The sequence below is a fragment of the Thermobia domestica genome, chromosome 5 (genome assembly GCF_964235325.1).
Source record: "Thermobia domestica chromosome 5, izTheDome1.hap1.1, whole genome shotgun sequence".
In the NCBI taxonomy this organism is placed as follows: Eukaryota; Metazoa; Arthropoda; class Insecta; order Zygentoma; family Lepismatidae; genus Thermobia; species Thermobia domestica.
Window position 1 is genome coordinate 85,722,054 of NC_137458.1, and position 15,134 is coordinate 85,737,187.

A 15,134-nucleotide genomic window follows, 5' to 3' on the forward strand; every position below is an offset into this window, starting at 1 on the left:
AGTTAAGTTCTTTCGTTATTACTTTATAGAATAAATATAAAAAACAAAATTCAACTTACCTTCCAAATATAGATATTTCCGGTCAACTAAAAACTCCTTTCCTCAAATATTAAACACAGACGAACTAGCACCGAGTAAGCTCTAAAATACAAATAATCGTGTTCTCCAAAACAACATATTTATATTTTTTTCACAAATAAAAGATTCAAACTAACGCCAAACATTTTACGCTTTCTTTTCTTTTCTTTTTTTTTTTTTTTTAAATCTTAGCGTCCCCTGCAAACACTTTCGTCCAATTACTGTATGTCTTAAAGCAAAATTCTTTTAAAAGACTACCCCCTACAACTTCCCTTCAATACAACACAAAATTTACGCAACTATCTCTCTACAAACAATAAATTCACACATAAAAGAAACTCTAGCCCTTAAATACAGCTTGTAGCGTCTACATAATTCACAATAGCCAAAAAAAAAATACAATACACTTTTGTAGGTTCTGCAAAACGAAAACAAAACCAAAGGTTTGCCTTTTTTTCAGTTTTATTATCTTATTCAGCACTGGAACAGCTCTTTTCCCTCTCTCTCTCTCTCTGTAAGTATCGCACCATACGTTAACATAATTCTTCAATACTAAGGCGTTCAGTTTTCGTGCTTCAAGTCTCAGCTTCAGTCACACTTTACACCACATACATATTTTAATATATCTATAATTCACGTTATACATTATCCCATCTAACGTAGCAAAGGTTCAATCCCCGACCCAATCAATTCAACTTTATGGTAAACAAAGACCGTGTTCGTGGGTTTTCTCGGGGTTAACCCGTTTTCCAGCATTTCATTCATCTCTCATTATTATCCTCTCCTTCACCCTAGCCGTACACGCATCAAAGGTGCGCGTCCTAGCTACTACGTCAATATAAAAAAGCATTTAAATACTATCATCTTGCAATTTCTTACAATTCTTAAATTTCCTTCAACTATCTCATTCAACCATTTTACTCATCGTCTCCCTTAGCCTAACCCACACACACACACACACACACACACACACACACACACACATATCAAATGTGTGGGCCCTAGCTACTACGTCAATATAAAAAAGCATCTAAATACTATCATCTTGCAATTTCTCGCAATTCTCCCATTTCCTCCCACTATCTCATCGTCTCCCTTAGCCTAATCCAAATAACCATGCAACGTAATCTTAAAAATTTCAATTTCAATATTCCAACTACAAAAAATATAAGTTTGTAAGCATCAGTATTATACACGAATTATTCACTAACTTCATGTCTCATGTAGCGTCGCTGTTGAAACCAAAGCAAAACTAACATCAAGTCAAGTCAAAATCCATTCAATTCATATTGTGTTCCTTCGAATTTTCATGTATCTTCCTATCAATTTTAATCCAATTATCACAACACTAATAAAATATTTATCTTTAATGTATCAAACATCTATGTTCCAATCCTCAGCTCACAGCATATATATTTTCCCATATTTTATTCTATTTTTTTTCTCAAGTATAATATAATATCAAATCAATCATGTCTCTTCTCATCTGCATCTTTTCAACTATATAACATAAAAATTCAACTAAATTAAAACTTCAAACAAATCCATAACCCCGAAATATCTAAATTTCTATTGCAAATATTATCTTATTTTCCACGTAAGTTTCTCACACTCCTTTTCGAAACTACAAAAATCCATTCATGATAGTATCCCTAACTTCAACAATACTTTTTTTCTTTTTTTTTCTCACTCTGTTAAACCACTGGCATAATAGCAATCTTACTCACAACCTGTCTGTTTTCGCCCTTTCGTTTTTTCACAAAAACAAGTACAATAGCTATTCTTTAAAGTTAACAAGAATCTTTTCCAGAAAAAGGGCTTTTTTTATTCTATCAGGGCATGCTAAATGGAACATTTTTCTGTCTGACAAGTCAGAAAAATCTTTTTTTTTTTCTAAAAACAGTTACCTTCAAGTCGAAATTACAGGGAGTCTCATCCCTCAACAATAAATGTCACATACGTTTTCTCAAATAACTTTCTATATCCTAACAACTTAAAAGATCTTTTTTTTTTTTTCTTTTCTAAAAAGACTTACACATGCACGTGTGTCGCAACCAACATAACGTTTTCTCATCCACACACAAAAAAAGTTTCGCTTTCTATTGTAGTAATTTTAACTATTCCCACGTTAATTTAAACTGGTCCTTTGGTCAAAAGGACACTACACTTTCCCTATGCAATCTTGTATGCCCCGTCTCTCAGTATGAGGCAATCTAACATTTTCAAGGTATTTCTTACATTCTCTCTCCTTCAGTATAATGAGCGGTACCTCTCCATAGGGTGCATGTTACAGTGCCCCCAATTAACCCATGTCCAGAGCACAGTTCGCCCCCCTTCACCTCCAAAAAAAAAAAAAAAAACTTGGAACACACACATACAAGCAGGTGTCTCCTATTTCTTTCTTTTTCACATATTTTTTCAGTTTCCATGCAGTGGAAATTACAGGCCCCCCAATTAAGCAATGTCCAGAGCATAGTTCGCCCTCCTCCTCCAAAAAACTGGACCACCCAAAAATATAGCACACCTGTGTATATGTTTCTTTCTTTAGTACACATCAAAGAATTCTCTCCCTACTCATGCCATTCTTAGGTTACATGACTTTCTCACGTCCTGCTGTTACACTATTTTCTGGCTTCCAACAGTTAAACTTTCTCACACACCCATATGTTACGTTTCAATAACAATATATTCTTTCTTTTAATGACACAATGTTCAAATTGTAACAGTGTTACAAAAAGCTTGTCAATTTCAAATTGTATCCTTTTCTTTCATGTTTCTCATGTTTCTCCGCCTTCCAACATTTAAAGTATTGTGCAACATCCATATGTCACATTAAATTGACACTTTGTTACTTCCTTAATTGACATAATGATGAAAATACGTGACAGCTTCAAAAGAAGCATCTGGTACGATTACAATGGTGTTTGTCGGCTATCTATTGTCTATAATACCTCACACGAAGGTTACATACTGCCATAGACCTACTTTACTGCCAAATTTGAAACTATATTTGAAATATCGCTTATACTTGCCCCCCTCTGAAAACCTCAACAAGGGCCCCCTTGTTGACAGTCGTTCTTTCAAAAGAAATGTTCCGGGGGGCACTGCTGATACTATTCTATTTATTATATTAAAGAAGTATTATTTTGGTCTCCTCCGGGGGGCAGTGCTCTCCCAAAAAACATGTCTGAAAAAACATTGCTTGTTGATGAATGCTCTTAATTGTGTTTGTACAATCACTTTATCAATCCATTATTTATTTATTTATTTACTTTACTTTACTATAAATCATGTAACACTAAAAACAGTGTTGGGTGAACTAGTAGTGAAACTTCTCGTATTGTCTTGAAAACTGTCATCTTCTCAATTTCGCCTCGAATTTACAAATGTACTTCTCGCCTCATTTGTGAGAAGAGGTTTCGTGAGCAATATTATGATCATCCAATGATCTTAAAACAAACTCATGATACTGGCTCCATAGCTGGCTCGAGAAAAGGCGTACCATTCTGTAGCCCATCCAATTTTCTGAGGGAATGAAATTATTTTTAACACAACACGAGTACACAAACCGAACTTCAAAAGGAGAGGTTTAAGTATTGTATAGATCATTGAATAATTTACAATAGTTTTGATTACTAGGACATAATCTACTGGTCATATACGAAATACGAATTAAAACACAGAAACGCAACATCAATTGAGACATGCAACAACAACGAATCATGAACGAAAGAAAGAAAATAGTAATGAACCAGAATACCATTATTTCTAAAGCAATAGAACATCTTATATTTCCTTTTGTTTCAAACGGAATGAATAAATGCCGACGTAAAAGAGATTTAAAAAAAATTAAAAATAAAAACAGTGATACGAAACAGCAGCACAATGGTATTTTTCTTCAAGTTTTTGCTGCATAGTATCTTTCTGCGCATAAAACACTTCGAATGAATAGTATAAGGCTACAATAATCTGGATTCCAAACAATACATAGATGCTAGAATATACACTGTGCTTCGAAGATTATGTTGCGCTTTTAAGCTAAACATCAGTACAATTTTAGTACTCTAAAAGGAGTTTGTGCCATCTCTGTCAGCATTCTTACGTAATACAGGGTGCCCCAAAAGTACCGTACCGTACAGTACTGTTGCTTGTTATATCATTTCTTGCGTGTTATCCATCAAGTAGTATATCTAGTGACAAAAATTATCACTAGATATAAGAGTACGAAATTTTCGAATTCGACCGAAGTCCATATGTAAAGATGGCATACTACAGGGTGTCCAATATGCAACGCAACCCGGAGTCTGGGATAGTAGAACATTTGAACCTGAAGTGATACACAAATGATAGTTATACCAAAATGAAGCCTTGTTAATGCATATATTTTTAAACTAAGAAGCAACGATTGAAGTACACTAGGAACCACACAGTGTTGCCAGATGTAACCGAAGGTGTAAATCATTTTTTTTTTTTTTTTTGTAAAACATGTAAATTGATTCATAACTCATACGTATGGATGTTCTGTCGTTAATTTTCAGTTTCTTTAGTTGGAATGGCTTAGAAACTATGGAGCAGAAAAATAATTTTTCATTTTTACCGATAACTAATCGGATGAGGCCTCTGTAAGAGGAACTAGGGAAATCGTAGTTTTGATAAATTAACACTTTGAATTGGCAACCCTGCTGATGTTTCAGTGCATGAAAAGGTGTGTTAAGGATCTGTCTACATTATGCAATTCCTGAAAACAATCAAACACAAACTTTGAAATTATCATGATAAAACGTTTATTCACATGCACCCGGCAACACTGCTACTATCAGAAATGAGTCACCAGCTCTACAGCGGATGCTGCGAGTGTCCCCTGATTTGATTCAAACACTGGTTCACACGTTTCACCAGGTTGGCAGTAACTTTACAAAGATTAGAAGTGTTAATATTTACAATGGCACTGCGAATGTTCCTTTCCAGGTTTTGAATAGTTCAAGAACTGCTCTTTTATACATCTTGCTTTAAATAGCCCCATAGAAGTGAATAGCAGTGTTGCCAGATGCATGTAAGTAAAAATTTTATCACAATAATTTCAAAGTTTGTTTTTCATTGTTTTTAGAAATTGCATAATGTAGACAGATCCTTAACACACCTTTTCATGCACTGAAACATCAACAATTGATTTACACCTTCGGTTACATCTGGCAACACTGTGTGGTTTCTAGTGTACTTCAATCGTTGCTTCCTAGTTTAAAAATATATGCATGAAGAAGGCTTCATTTTGGTATAGCCATTATTTGTGTATCACTTCAGGTTCAAAAGTTCTACTATCCCAAACTCCAGGTTGCTGCATTGTATATTGGACACCCTGTATCAATTGCCTTGTGGAAACAAAGAAAAGAAACCTTGTTGGGTCAATGCAAGAGCACTCACTTTTTGAGCGAGGGATCCCTCGTTCGATTCCAACCATGTGAGTTTGTGGTGAATAACATAGTATCTGTAAGGTTTGTTGGGGGTTTCCGGTTTCCTCCTCCCACACTTTCGACAGCACTATCGAGTTTGTTGACGGTGACAGATCTAGTTGATCTCAAGATATGTTCAATTAAAAACTCGTTCTCCATGTATTCCCATTAGAGTAATTACGGGTACAGTGTCGTACCCACGGGGTGTCCACGGGGTCCGTATCTCTCTCCCAAAAACTTCCTAACAACTATATTTTTACACTTTTCCAATAAAACTATATTTGTTTAACAGAAAATGATTGATCTAGCATGAAAATTTGATTTTAAGCTTCTTCTGTATTTTTTCTCTTATAAAAACAATCAAGTTCTATCATTTTTTTTCTAAAAATATAGGTGGAAGTATTTTACAATTATTTATTGTCTTTTTAGGTGCAGAATAATACCCATTCAATACTACATAAACGTAGTGGCTCGTATAGTATTGGACCTGCTCCCCAAAGATTGAACACCTCCCAGTACAAATTTCTGAGTGCGCGCCTGAACGGGTATCATACTTACTCGATAAATTAGTCGCAGTGCTTGAGATTTGCGCGTTCTACAGGCTTTCCCAATTAGCTGTCCGCAGAGCCCTAGGGATAAGTGGAAAGACGTTTAAGCGTTCCGTGGCATTATTTACATTTCATAGTTTATAAAAAGATATAAAATAATGCAATACGCCCCTTGTGTCTGTGTAGAATATATTGTATGCTTATAACGTAAATAAAAGTTAGTAATTTAACTGTTGTTAAAATTTCTACCTGTACATCTCAACCACTATTTGTTTACTACGAACGTATCAAAATTTAAGTATATGGGGTCTATATCTTGGCTTAAAAATAAAAAGGGTATATGCAACTCTGAAGTAATTGGAATTAGGAATAATATTTCTTGGCTTTTAGCATCTACGGCCATGTTAATCCGTCACGTAGGTGAGATGACGTCTCTCGGCAAGCACACTATCCGAGGAAAGGGAAGGAAGACAGGATTGGGGAGGGCTGGAAGCGGCTTGGGAGTTGTATGTTAGGTACCATCCCGGCATTTGCCTGGTGTGAATGAGGAAAACCCAGAAAAACCTCACTCAAGATGGCTGGTCTAAAAAACCTGGTACACTTTCTCGACCGAGTATTCCTACCGGGAATCGAACCCGGGACCGCTCGCACCAAAGACGAGAGCGTCAGCGACTACGCCATACATAACCACTCTGAAGTAATTGGGAATCCCTTAAGTCTCAGCATAATGCTCTGAACACAACATACTAATCTGCTGGAACCATGGGCACCCGAAGAAAATGTTCTAGGCGGGCCCATCACCATGGTTGCTATATTACATCTGGTATTTAATATACGTGATTTGCTACATTATGTATACATTTTTGTGTGCCAGGGAAACGCCTCCCCACCCCTTCGGGCGTCCATGGTTGGAACGCAACAACAAAACAAAACTAAATGACTTTCTACTCGACAAATCTTTATAAAGATTTTGAGTGGGGAATGGAGGGTGAGGGGGAAAATGCAAAAAAATTCAAACTTCACTTTTCACGTTACAAACCAAACTTTTTCACGTGGTATACTCTGTGCCACTGATGCTTGTTCATTTTCTTTGTTGCTACTCTTTACATTCAGTTACCATTTTACCCCTCTTCCTCGGGGGTAAAAATGCCTAATTAGGTGTTAAAATGTGTTCTTCTGTTCATCAACTGTTCCATTTTACAAGCCTCCATGAAACGAACATAATAAATTGTAAATTCCAAAATTGTTAAGAAAATAGGAAATGCTGAATAATATTTCTTCCACGTGAAAATCTCGACCTCACCGTGCATTATCTTTATCTGGTTGAATGAGAAAGGGTTTGTCATTCTTTCTGTAATTGACAATGGAGAAAGTGGAGAAAGAAAAACAACAAAATCAATGTTTAACGTTCCACGATATGGCCTTTAGGCTAAGGGATCCGAATGATTATGATAATGGAATAATCGGTGGAATAAGCATGTGGGAGGAAAAAAAGTACCCGAAGAAAACCCACGGACACGATATTGTCCACCACATACTTACTTAACAAGGGATCGAACAAGTGACCCCAAGCACCAGAGATAAGAACTCTAACATATTGAGCCGTCGTGTCCCCCAAGTGCAGAATGGAAAAGGAGGTAGCAAGACATCCTGATTCTCCCTTCAAAATGTTTACATTTATTACACATTTAAACTTGTTGTATTACACACAGGCCAGTTTATGATAGCTCCAGGGCCAAATTCCACATCATCCTTAAACTTGCTGGTGACTTATATACTAGGTAGGTGTACACTATACATCTACCACATTTTTCTTGTTACTCAACAAGTTACTTAACATTGAGGTCAGTGGTTTGATTAATGCAATTAATGTATAAACGGAAATTGTTAATTCTCTACTTCTCCATCTCGTGACATTAAAGACAAACAAATAATAATATATCAATCCGAATTCTTTGTATTAACTTCTATAAAGTTTGCGATAAAACGTACGCTTTTTAAAAGAAAAACTTTGGCTCGTTTCTTGTTTTATATGTTTTCTACTAGTGGCAACATGCTTTTTATTTATTTCGTTTGGCTTTCGGCAAGTAGAATATTCACAACGAAATACCCTACTTCTCCTTCTCCATTTTATTTTGCACACTACAAAGAGAGAGAGAGAGTGAGTCTCAACTAGGCATGAAATATATATAAAATTCAAGAAAAGTTACTACTAATACTTTTTTTTTAAAAATTTAAAATAAAATTCGACAAAAGTTTCTTCAAATACTTAATTGATTTCCTTGTTCGAAGTTTTAACTACTTTTCCAACCCAGAAGTTATGTGACAAATCATGCAGAATAGTGTTTTTCAAACTTTTTTTCATGTGGGGACCGCTTTTATTAGAATGTTCTATTTTTTATATGTTTTCAGCATATACCAGTACCTCTATATGTTTTGAAAAAAATTACATTTATCAAAAATGTTCTTAATTTTATATTTGTATTCATAAAGGAAAATAGGTACAGTCAGCGACAGTAGAAAATGGAGGTTGGATACATAAGAAATGATAGGTTTTTCCAGTAGCAGAATAGTTTCACTCGATGTCTGATAGTTGGACAACCAACATGACAGCAAATACATGCCCGAAAACATAACATGCCAGGATATTCCTCCATTTGGAGGAAAAAGTATTACTGTCTGAGAGCATCACTTAGAGAAACAACCACGAGATAAATCTACAGAAATTCCATTTACTTTAAGATCAAAGAGATAGGAATTAATGCAAAGGAAACGAAAACAATAATACGCATTATGCAGAGAAGAAAAAGTATGGAAAGCTAAACAAAATGAGAAAAGAAGGAAAGAGGGAAAGGAAAGAGCAAAAGACATGGGAATAAATTAAATTTTAACACTTAAGGATAAACAGTGTCCGTCTTTCCCCCTGACCCCATCGTGGGTTTTCTCCCTTCATAGGATAAATCTCTTTCAGTATCAAACGCGAACATCATTTATAGTGTTGAAAAAAATTAACTCAGTCTAGGCCGAGACTCGAACCCCACACCCTTAGAATGACAGTCTCACGCGGTATCCACTTACCTACACAGGCTCTATCTATAAAAAAGCTATTACCCGCGCTGTTATCAAACGTGTTAAATCAGCTATTGTCGGTGAGCCACCCCAGTTCCATTTGAAGTTTAAATTTTATTTACCTCACTTAGCCATCTATGGGTAGCAGTCCCCTTGCTTTCATAAAAAACATTTGTTCTGTAGATTAAAATCAAGAATGAATTAATCTGTACTCTTGGGAGCTTACTGGTGCACCAACAAATCTATCTATCTATATCTATATGTCTATCTATCTATCTATCTATCTATCTATCTATCTATCTATCTATATATATATATATATATATATATATATATATATATATATATATATATATATATATATATGTGTGTGTGTGTGTGTGTGTGTGTGTCGAATTTATTTTGGATTAAAAGAGCGACTTCGTAAATTTACGGAACGCGTGTTAACACGACAGTAAGGACATCTCGTAACGTTGTTAGGTAACACACGCAGTGTAAATAAAGTTTTAAAACCAGAAATCGGAAGATATGCCGTGGGTAAGTCGGTAAGACGTCTGCTTGCTGAGTGGAGAAATTCGGGTTCAAATCTGGGCTGTTACTTTTTTTTTTTTTTTTTTGTTCCGTTGAAAATACATTTCTATATTTTTGCGTTTGAAATTGCTTTCTTTCATTTTTTGTAGATTATCTTAAATTAGTGAAGGCCAAGTAAGGTCTGCTTTATCTGTGTGTACAGTCCAGAGATGGAGTGAGTCAATTGGGTCAAGATTTGTGAGTAGGTCAGTGGATCGTGGGTCAACAGGATGTGACTAACTGTGACACACCACCCCCCGTGACCTCTCTGACTCACACTGATCCTACGTTTTAAATTTTAAGGTCTCCCTCTTTATTCGGCCTCCCTCCTTATTATTAAATTCAATGTATAGATAATTATTGAGTTGAGTTGATTTTGAGTTTAGCGCCCTTTTCAGCAGCGAGGCTATATGAGACGGGACCTACTGATTAACATAGAAACCGAAAAACGTGAGCTCCCGTTGGGAATCAAACCAGGGTCTTCCACGCCACAGGTATATAATAGTGTCTTATATAGCAGTTAATATTCTTGCTATAAAGTATCAAATAACTAAACATTTGATGTAAATAAATGAGAAACCTAAAATATTGCAGATTACTGCAATTGCGATTTAATTCAATTTTAAGCATTATACATCCATATGATTGTTAAAGTTGCTTTATAAAGATGCAGATTATGAATTATAGTAATTTTTTCAATGAAATGAAATTAAATTAAGTTTGACGTCCCATGCTTATGTCGGCTAGGTAAAGGAGACGGTGATGATGAGAAGTGAACGAAAATTGTGCAACGATGTAGGTAGGAGGAAACAGGAGAATCCTGAAGAAACGAACGCACACGGTGTTTCTTCACCACAAATCTGACTTTGTGCAAGCTGGGATCGAACCAAGGACCCCATGCACCAGAGGTGAACGCTCTACTACTAAGCCACTTTGGCCCTATGAAAAATACAACCATATTTATTCTCTCTCTCTCTCTCTCTCCATTTTTATATAGGTATCAGAAGCATGAATAATTTTCATTTTGGGGGGTGCGGTGGCTCAGTGGTAGAGCGTTCACCTCCGGTGCTTCGGGTCCCTAATTCGATCCCAGCTCGCGCCGTTTGGACTTTGTGGTGGACAAACGCCGTGCTGGTGGGTTTTCTCGGGGTTCTCCCGTTTCCTCCCACTTTCTTCATTCCACCATTTCACTCCTTTCTCATTATCACCGTCTCCTTTAGCCTAACCGGCATAACCATGGGAAGTTAAACATAAAGATTTCATTTTATTTCAATTTTTGTTTTGAACGTATGGTTTCAAGTTGGTATTAAACTCAGAACTCTGATCTTAATGAGTTGAGTTGATTTGGAGTTTAACGTCTCTTTCAACAGCAAGACCATATATGACGTGGACATATTGATTAACGTAAAACCCGAACCATGTAAACTCCCGCCGTGTGGTGGTGATTGTGATTTTGAGTTTAACTGCCCGGTCAGCAGCGTGGCTATAGGAGACGTGGACCTACTGATTAACATGGAATACGAAACACATGAGCTCCCACCGGGAATCGAACCCGGGTCTCCCACGATAAAGTCGTGCGTACGCTAACTCCCACCGGGAATTGAAATCTGTTCTCATTGTAAGAATGTTAACGTTCCTTATTTTACCGGTTTTTGTATAACTTCATGGACCAAATTTCACAGAAGTAAATCCCCACGGTAAGCAGGTTTGCATATCCAGACTCCTAAGTATGAAAACATTTACGCTCACTTCAACCTCAAACAATTCATGAATTGAAGAATAAAGGATAATATTCCCGATAAAGTATATGGTTTGAAAAATACCATATAGGAGAGGGACATATCAGTCCTTTCTGCTCATGGAGTTATTAAAACAGGATCATCGGGCAGTGGTCTTTACCATTGAAAGATATTGCTTCTAAAATATTTCCAAGTAACTTCCAATTTTCTTGTTCTTGTTGTGGGGCTCAATGGTAAACCGGGGGCCGCGGTGGCTCAGTGGTAGAGCGTTCACCTCTGGTGCTAGGGGTCCCGGGTTCTATCCCAGCCCCCGCCAAGTGAACTTTGTGGTGGACAAACACCGTGTGCGTGGGTTTTCTCGGGGTTCTCCCGTTTCCTCCCACTTTCTTCATTCCACCATTTCATTCATTACTCATCTTCACCGTCTCCTTTAGCCTAACCGGCATAACCGTGGGACGTAAAACTCAAAGATTTCATTTCATTTTTTTTTTCAATGGTAAACCGCTTACTCTGGTGCGTGTGGTCTTTATTGTTTCGATCCCTGGCCAAGTAAGTTTGCGTTGGACAAGATCGTATCCGTAGGTTTTCTCAGGGTACTCCCGCTTTTTGCCACTTTTCATTCAACCAATTCTTCTATCATCATTGACTTGCTTTAAACATTGGAGAGGTCTTGGTCCCTTGAGCATTGCGGTGATGTAAGAAATCAGATTCGGTCCCAAGCATTTGGGCTGTGATGTAAACCTTTGCTGTGGTTCAGTCTCAGTATTTTATTACGCGAGGTAAAACCATCCATACAGCTATAAATGTTGTTCTATCTTACGCAACCAGGTATTGATATTGAGCCAATGCGGAACCTCATTTTTGGCGCTTTGAGGCCAGGAACTGACTTCGGACATTACGCTGTTTTCAAACGACTAGGATCTTTCCAATGTTACCATCCGCGTCCAACAACCCCATGTTTAAAAGGGGAATAGAAAGAGCCCGTGTCTAAAACTTCCGGACCCAGTTTCTTGACGTTCAAGTTTAGGGATCGACTTCTGACATCACAATTGTGCTCAACGGATCAAAACCTTTCAAATGCTGCCAACGCCGTCCAACAACTTCATCTTTAATAGGTGAATAGAAGGGACCCGAATCCATAACGTCAGGACCCCATTCCTTGAGTTGCGTGGCCTAGGCCAGACTTCTGACATTACTACTGCACTCAGGGGACCTGGACCTTTCCAACGCTACCACTCGCGTCCAGCAACTCCATGTCTAACATGGTCGTCCTGACGTAGGAGAATCGACTCCATGCTTTTTTCATAATTATTCTCCAAATGGATTTGTATACAAGGTAGTTTGGCAAGTTTAGCAGCAGGTCTAAAATAAGCCTCTTGAGAGTGGCTCTTATTTGTTAAAGAATACATAACGATCGCTTTTGTTGTTGCAATGGTCTGTCTAAGCGGCTTGATAAAAAAGAAAAAACAGCGTAGCATAACAACAAAAAGGTGTTTCTCTTATATGTTAAAAATAAAAGCACAGAAAGAAAAAGTCAAAGTTTGGTAAGGTGAGTGTCGGGGGACGCCGAATTCTACTTCGCCCCGGGCAACGAAATTTCTAGCTACGGCTCTGAACTCCAACACTTATCGGTCATTCAGAGTCTCATCCCTTACCTACAACAGCGTAGTTTGATTAACCTGTTATACCAAAACGTTTGGAAAGAACCTTTGAGTGTGACTTATTGATAGCTATGCAATATGTTGACAGAGTGCTAGTCTTCAGTTTTGCAACGAAGGTGCCCTTAGGCGAAATTTCACGTTGCTCTCTACTTTTGTCTGTGCCTTGTAAATCGTAACATTATGTTTAAAGGCAAGCAGAAACAACGTCAGTTGTTTAGTACTTCTTTGCAGAGCCACTGATAAGGCGTTTGTGTCTTTTACACAAATAATTTTTGCCTGATTGCTGTTTGAAGCCTTTTTGTATTATACACTATAAAACAACATATCCAGATTCAGAGAAATACACAGAAAGTTTAAAGAAGGGGGGTTAAAAATATCGTTATTATTCAGATGCTTTATTATTATTATTATTATTATTATTATTATTATTATTATTATTATTATTATTATTATTATTATTATTATTATTATTTTCTTGAGTACAGAGATACAAAGAACAAGAACTCCGTCACCATTAACATGGAAGCGAAAATGACTTCGAATTGGAAATAATAGATCAATGCATTTAATTTCGAGGAGAGGCTATAGGGCAGACACGGATCCAGGGAGCGATCGGGGCAATCGCCCCCCTCCCACGGAAGAGGAAGCTTTCTTATTTTATATATAAATAAAACCCATCCCAAAATTTGGAGCTCTTAAAACTAGCTAAGTAGCAGTATTACAATCCACGCCGCCCCCAGAAGTCCGTTCTGGATCCGCCCCTGCTACAGGGGTACTTTAGAGTTCACTGCTTTTCCTTGCAATCCACGCTCATTGCTGGATAAGTATTATATTTTATTATATTATTTGTCAAATTGAGCGAAATAGTTTTACCACAGCGGCAAATTCAACAATTAGGTTTAGGAAAAACAACTCATTGGTTCAAACACACACAGAAAGAGAGAGTCCATTTGTTCGGGATGTTTTTTGAGGTTCGCGGCGTCTCCCAAGAAATCTTGCTAAAACATACAGTATGTTGTTTTTAACAAGGAACGTAAATGGGTATCAGGTATATCAGTACTTCAAATGGAAAGCAAAAAGAAAAGAGAGATAAAGATGAGTAATTTCCTATACTGTATTTTTGGCATTGAAGAATACCGTTACTGTTTTATTGATCTACTGTACGCACTTCTACGTTTTACTAACCAACCCACAATCATGCTATATATACCATATATCGGCTAGGTCCAATCTGCTGCCAATGCGCCTTTTCTTCAAGGAACATTTTTTTTTTTTATTATTACACGCTCAGAAACAAGGATAATCACCCGAAACCTGAGAAGATCTGGAGAATGACCCAGTAACAATAAACTGACAAAGGGAAGGAAATACAAAAGTGGAAAACTATTGTAATCCAAAGTCGAGGCATTTTTTCTTGCAATAACCGACCCTTCAAGTCGGGGGAAGATTCTTGAAATAATAGTAATATATTTTTAACTTGCTCCTTATTTTAGCTTATGTAGTAATTTAAGACACAAAGATGTATCGCAATTTGCAATACATTTTTCAATTTGCAGTGCAAACATGTAAATGCAATGTTGCATTTCCATGTTTGCGCTGCATTGCATTCCCATTTGCACTGCAAACTGCGATGCGATACTCCATTTAAAAAAATGCAAGGAGATTCCTGACCAGTTGTTCATTCAGAAAAAATGTTCGGGGTGAGGGGAGCACTGCTGGTACTATTCTATTTATTATTGTATTATAGACGTAATATTTTGGTCTCCTCCGGGGGGCACTCTCAGAGCTCCGGGAGGGGGGCAGTGCACCAAAAACATATCTGGAAGAAATACTGTTCCTGACACCAAGATAAGACAAAAGGTAATAACAAACCTGGGCGCACAAATGCTTAATTTCGGAGTTATAGGCTGCCAAAAACATGAAGAAATGAACTTTAAAGGTCCATAGCTCCAAAACTAGGCGACCTACCGTAGTACGGTCAAGACCTTATTTAGGAACTAGTACGTGCGCTGTCCAAAT

At 37.1% G+C, this 15,134-nt stretch overlaps 1 protein-coding gene across 5 annotated transcripts in view; it reads right to left on the reverse strand.

Annotated features, from left to right (window-relative positions):
• Positions 1–15,134, reverse strand: part of numb (NUMB endocytic adaptor protein) — a 431,069-nt gene that overhangs the window by 188,694 nt on the left and 227,241 nt on the right. The gene's annotated exons all lie outside the window — the stretch shown is intronic.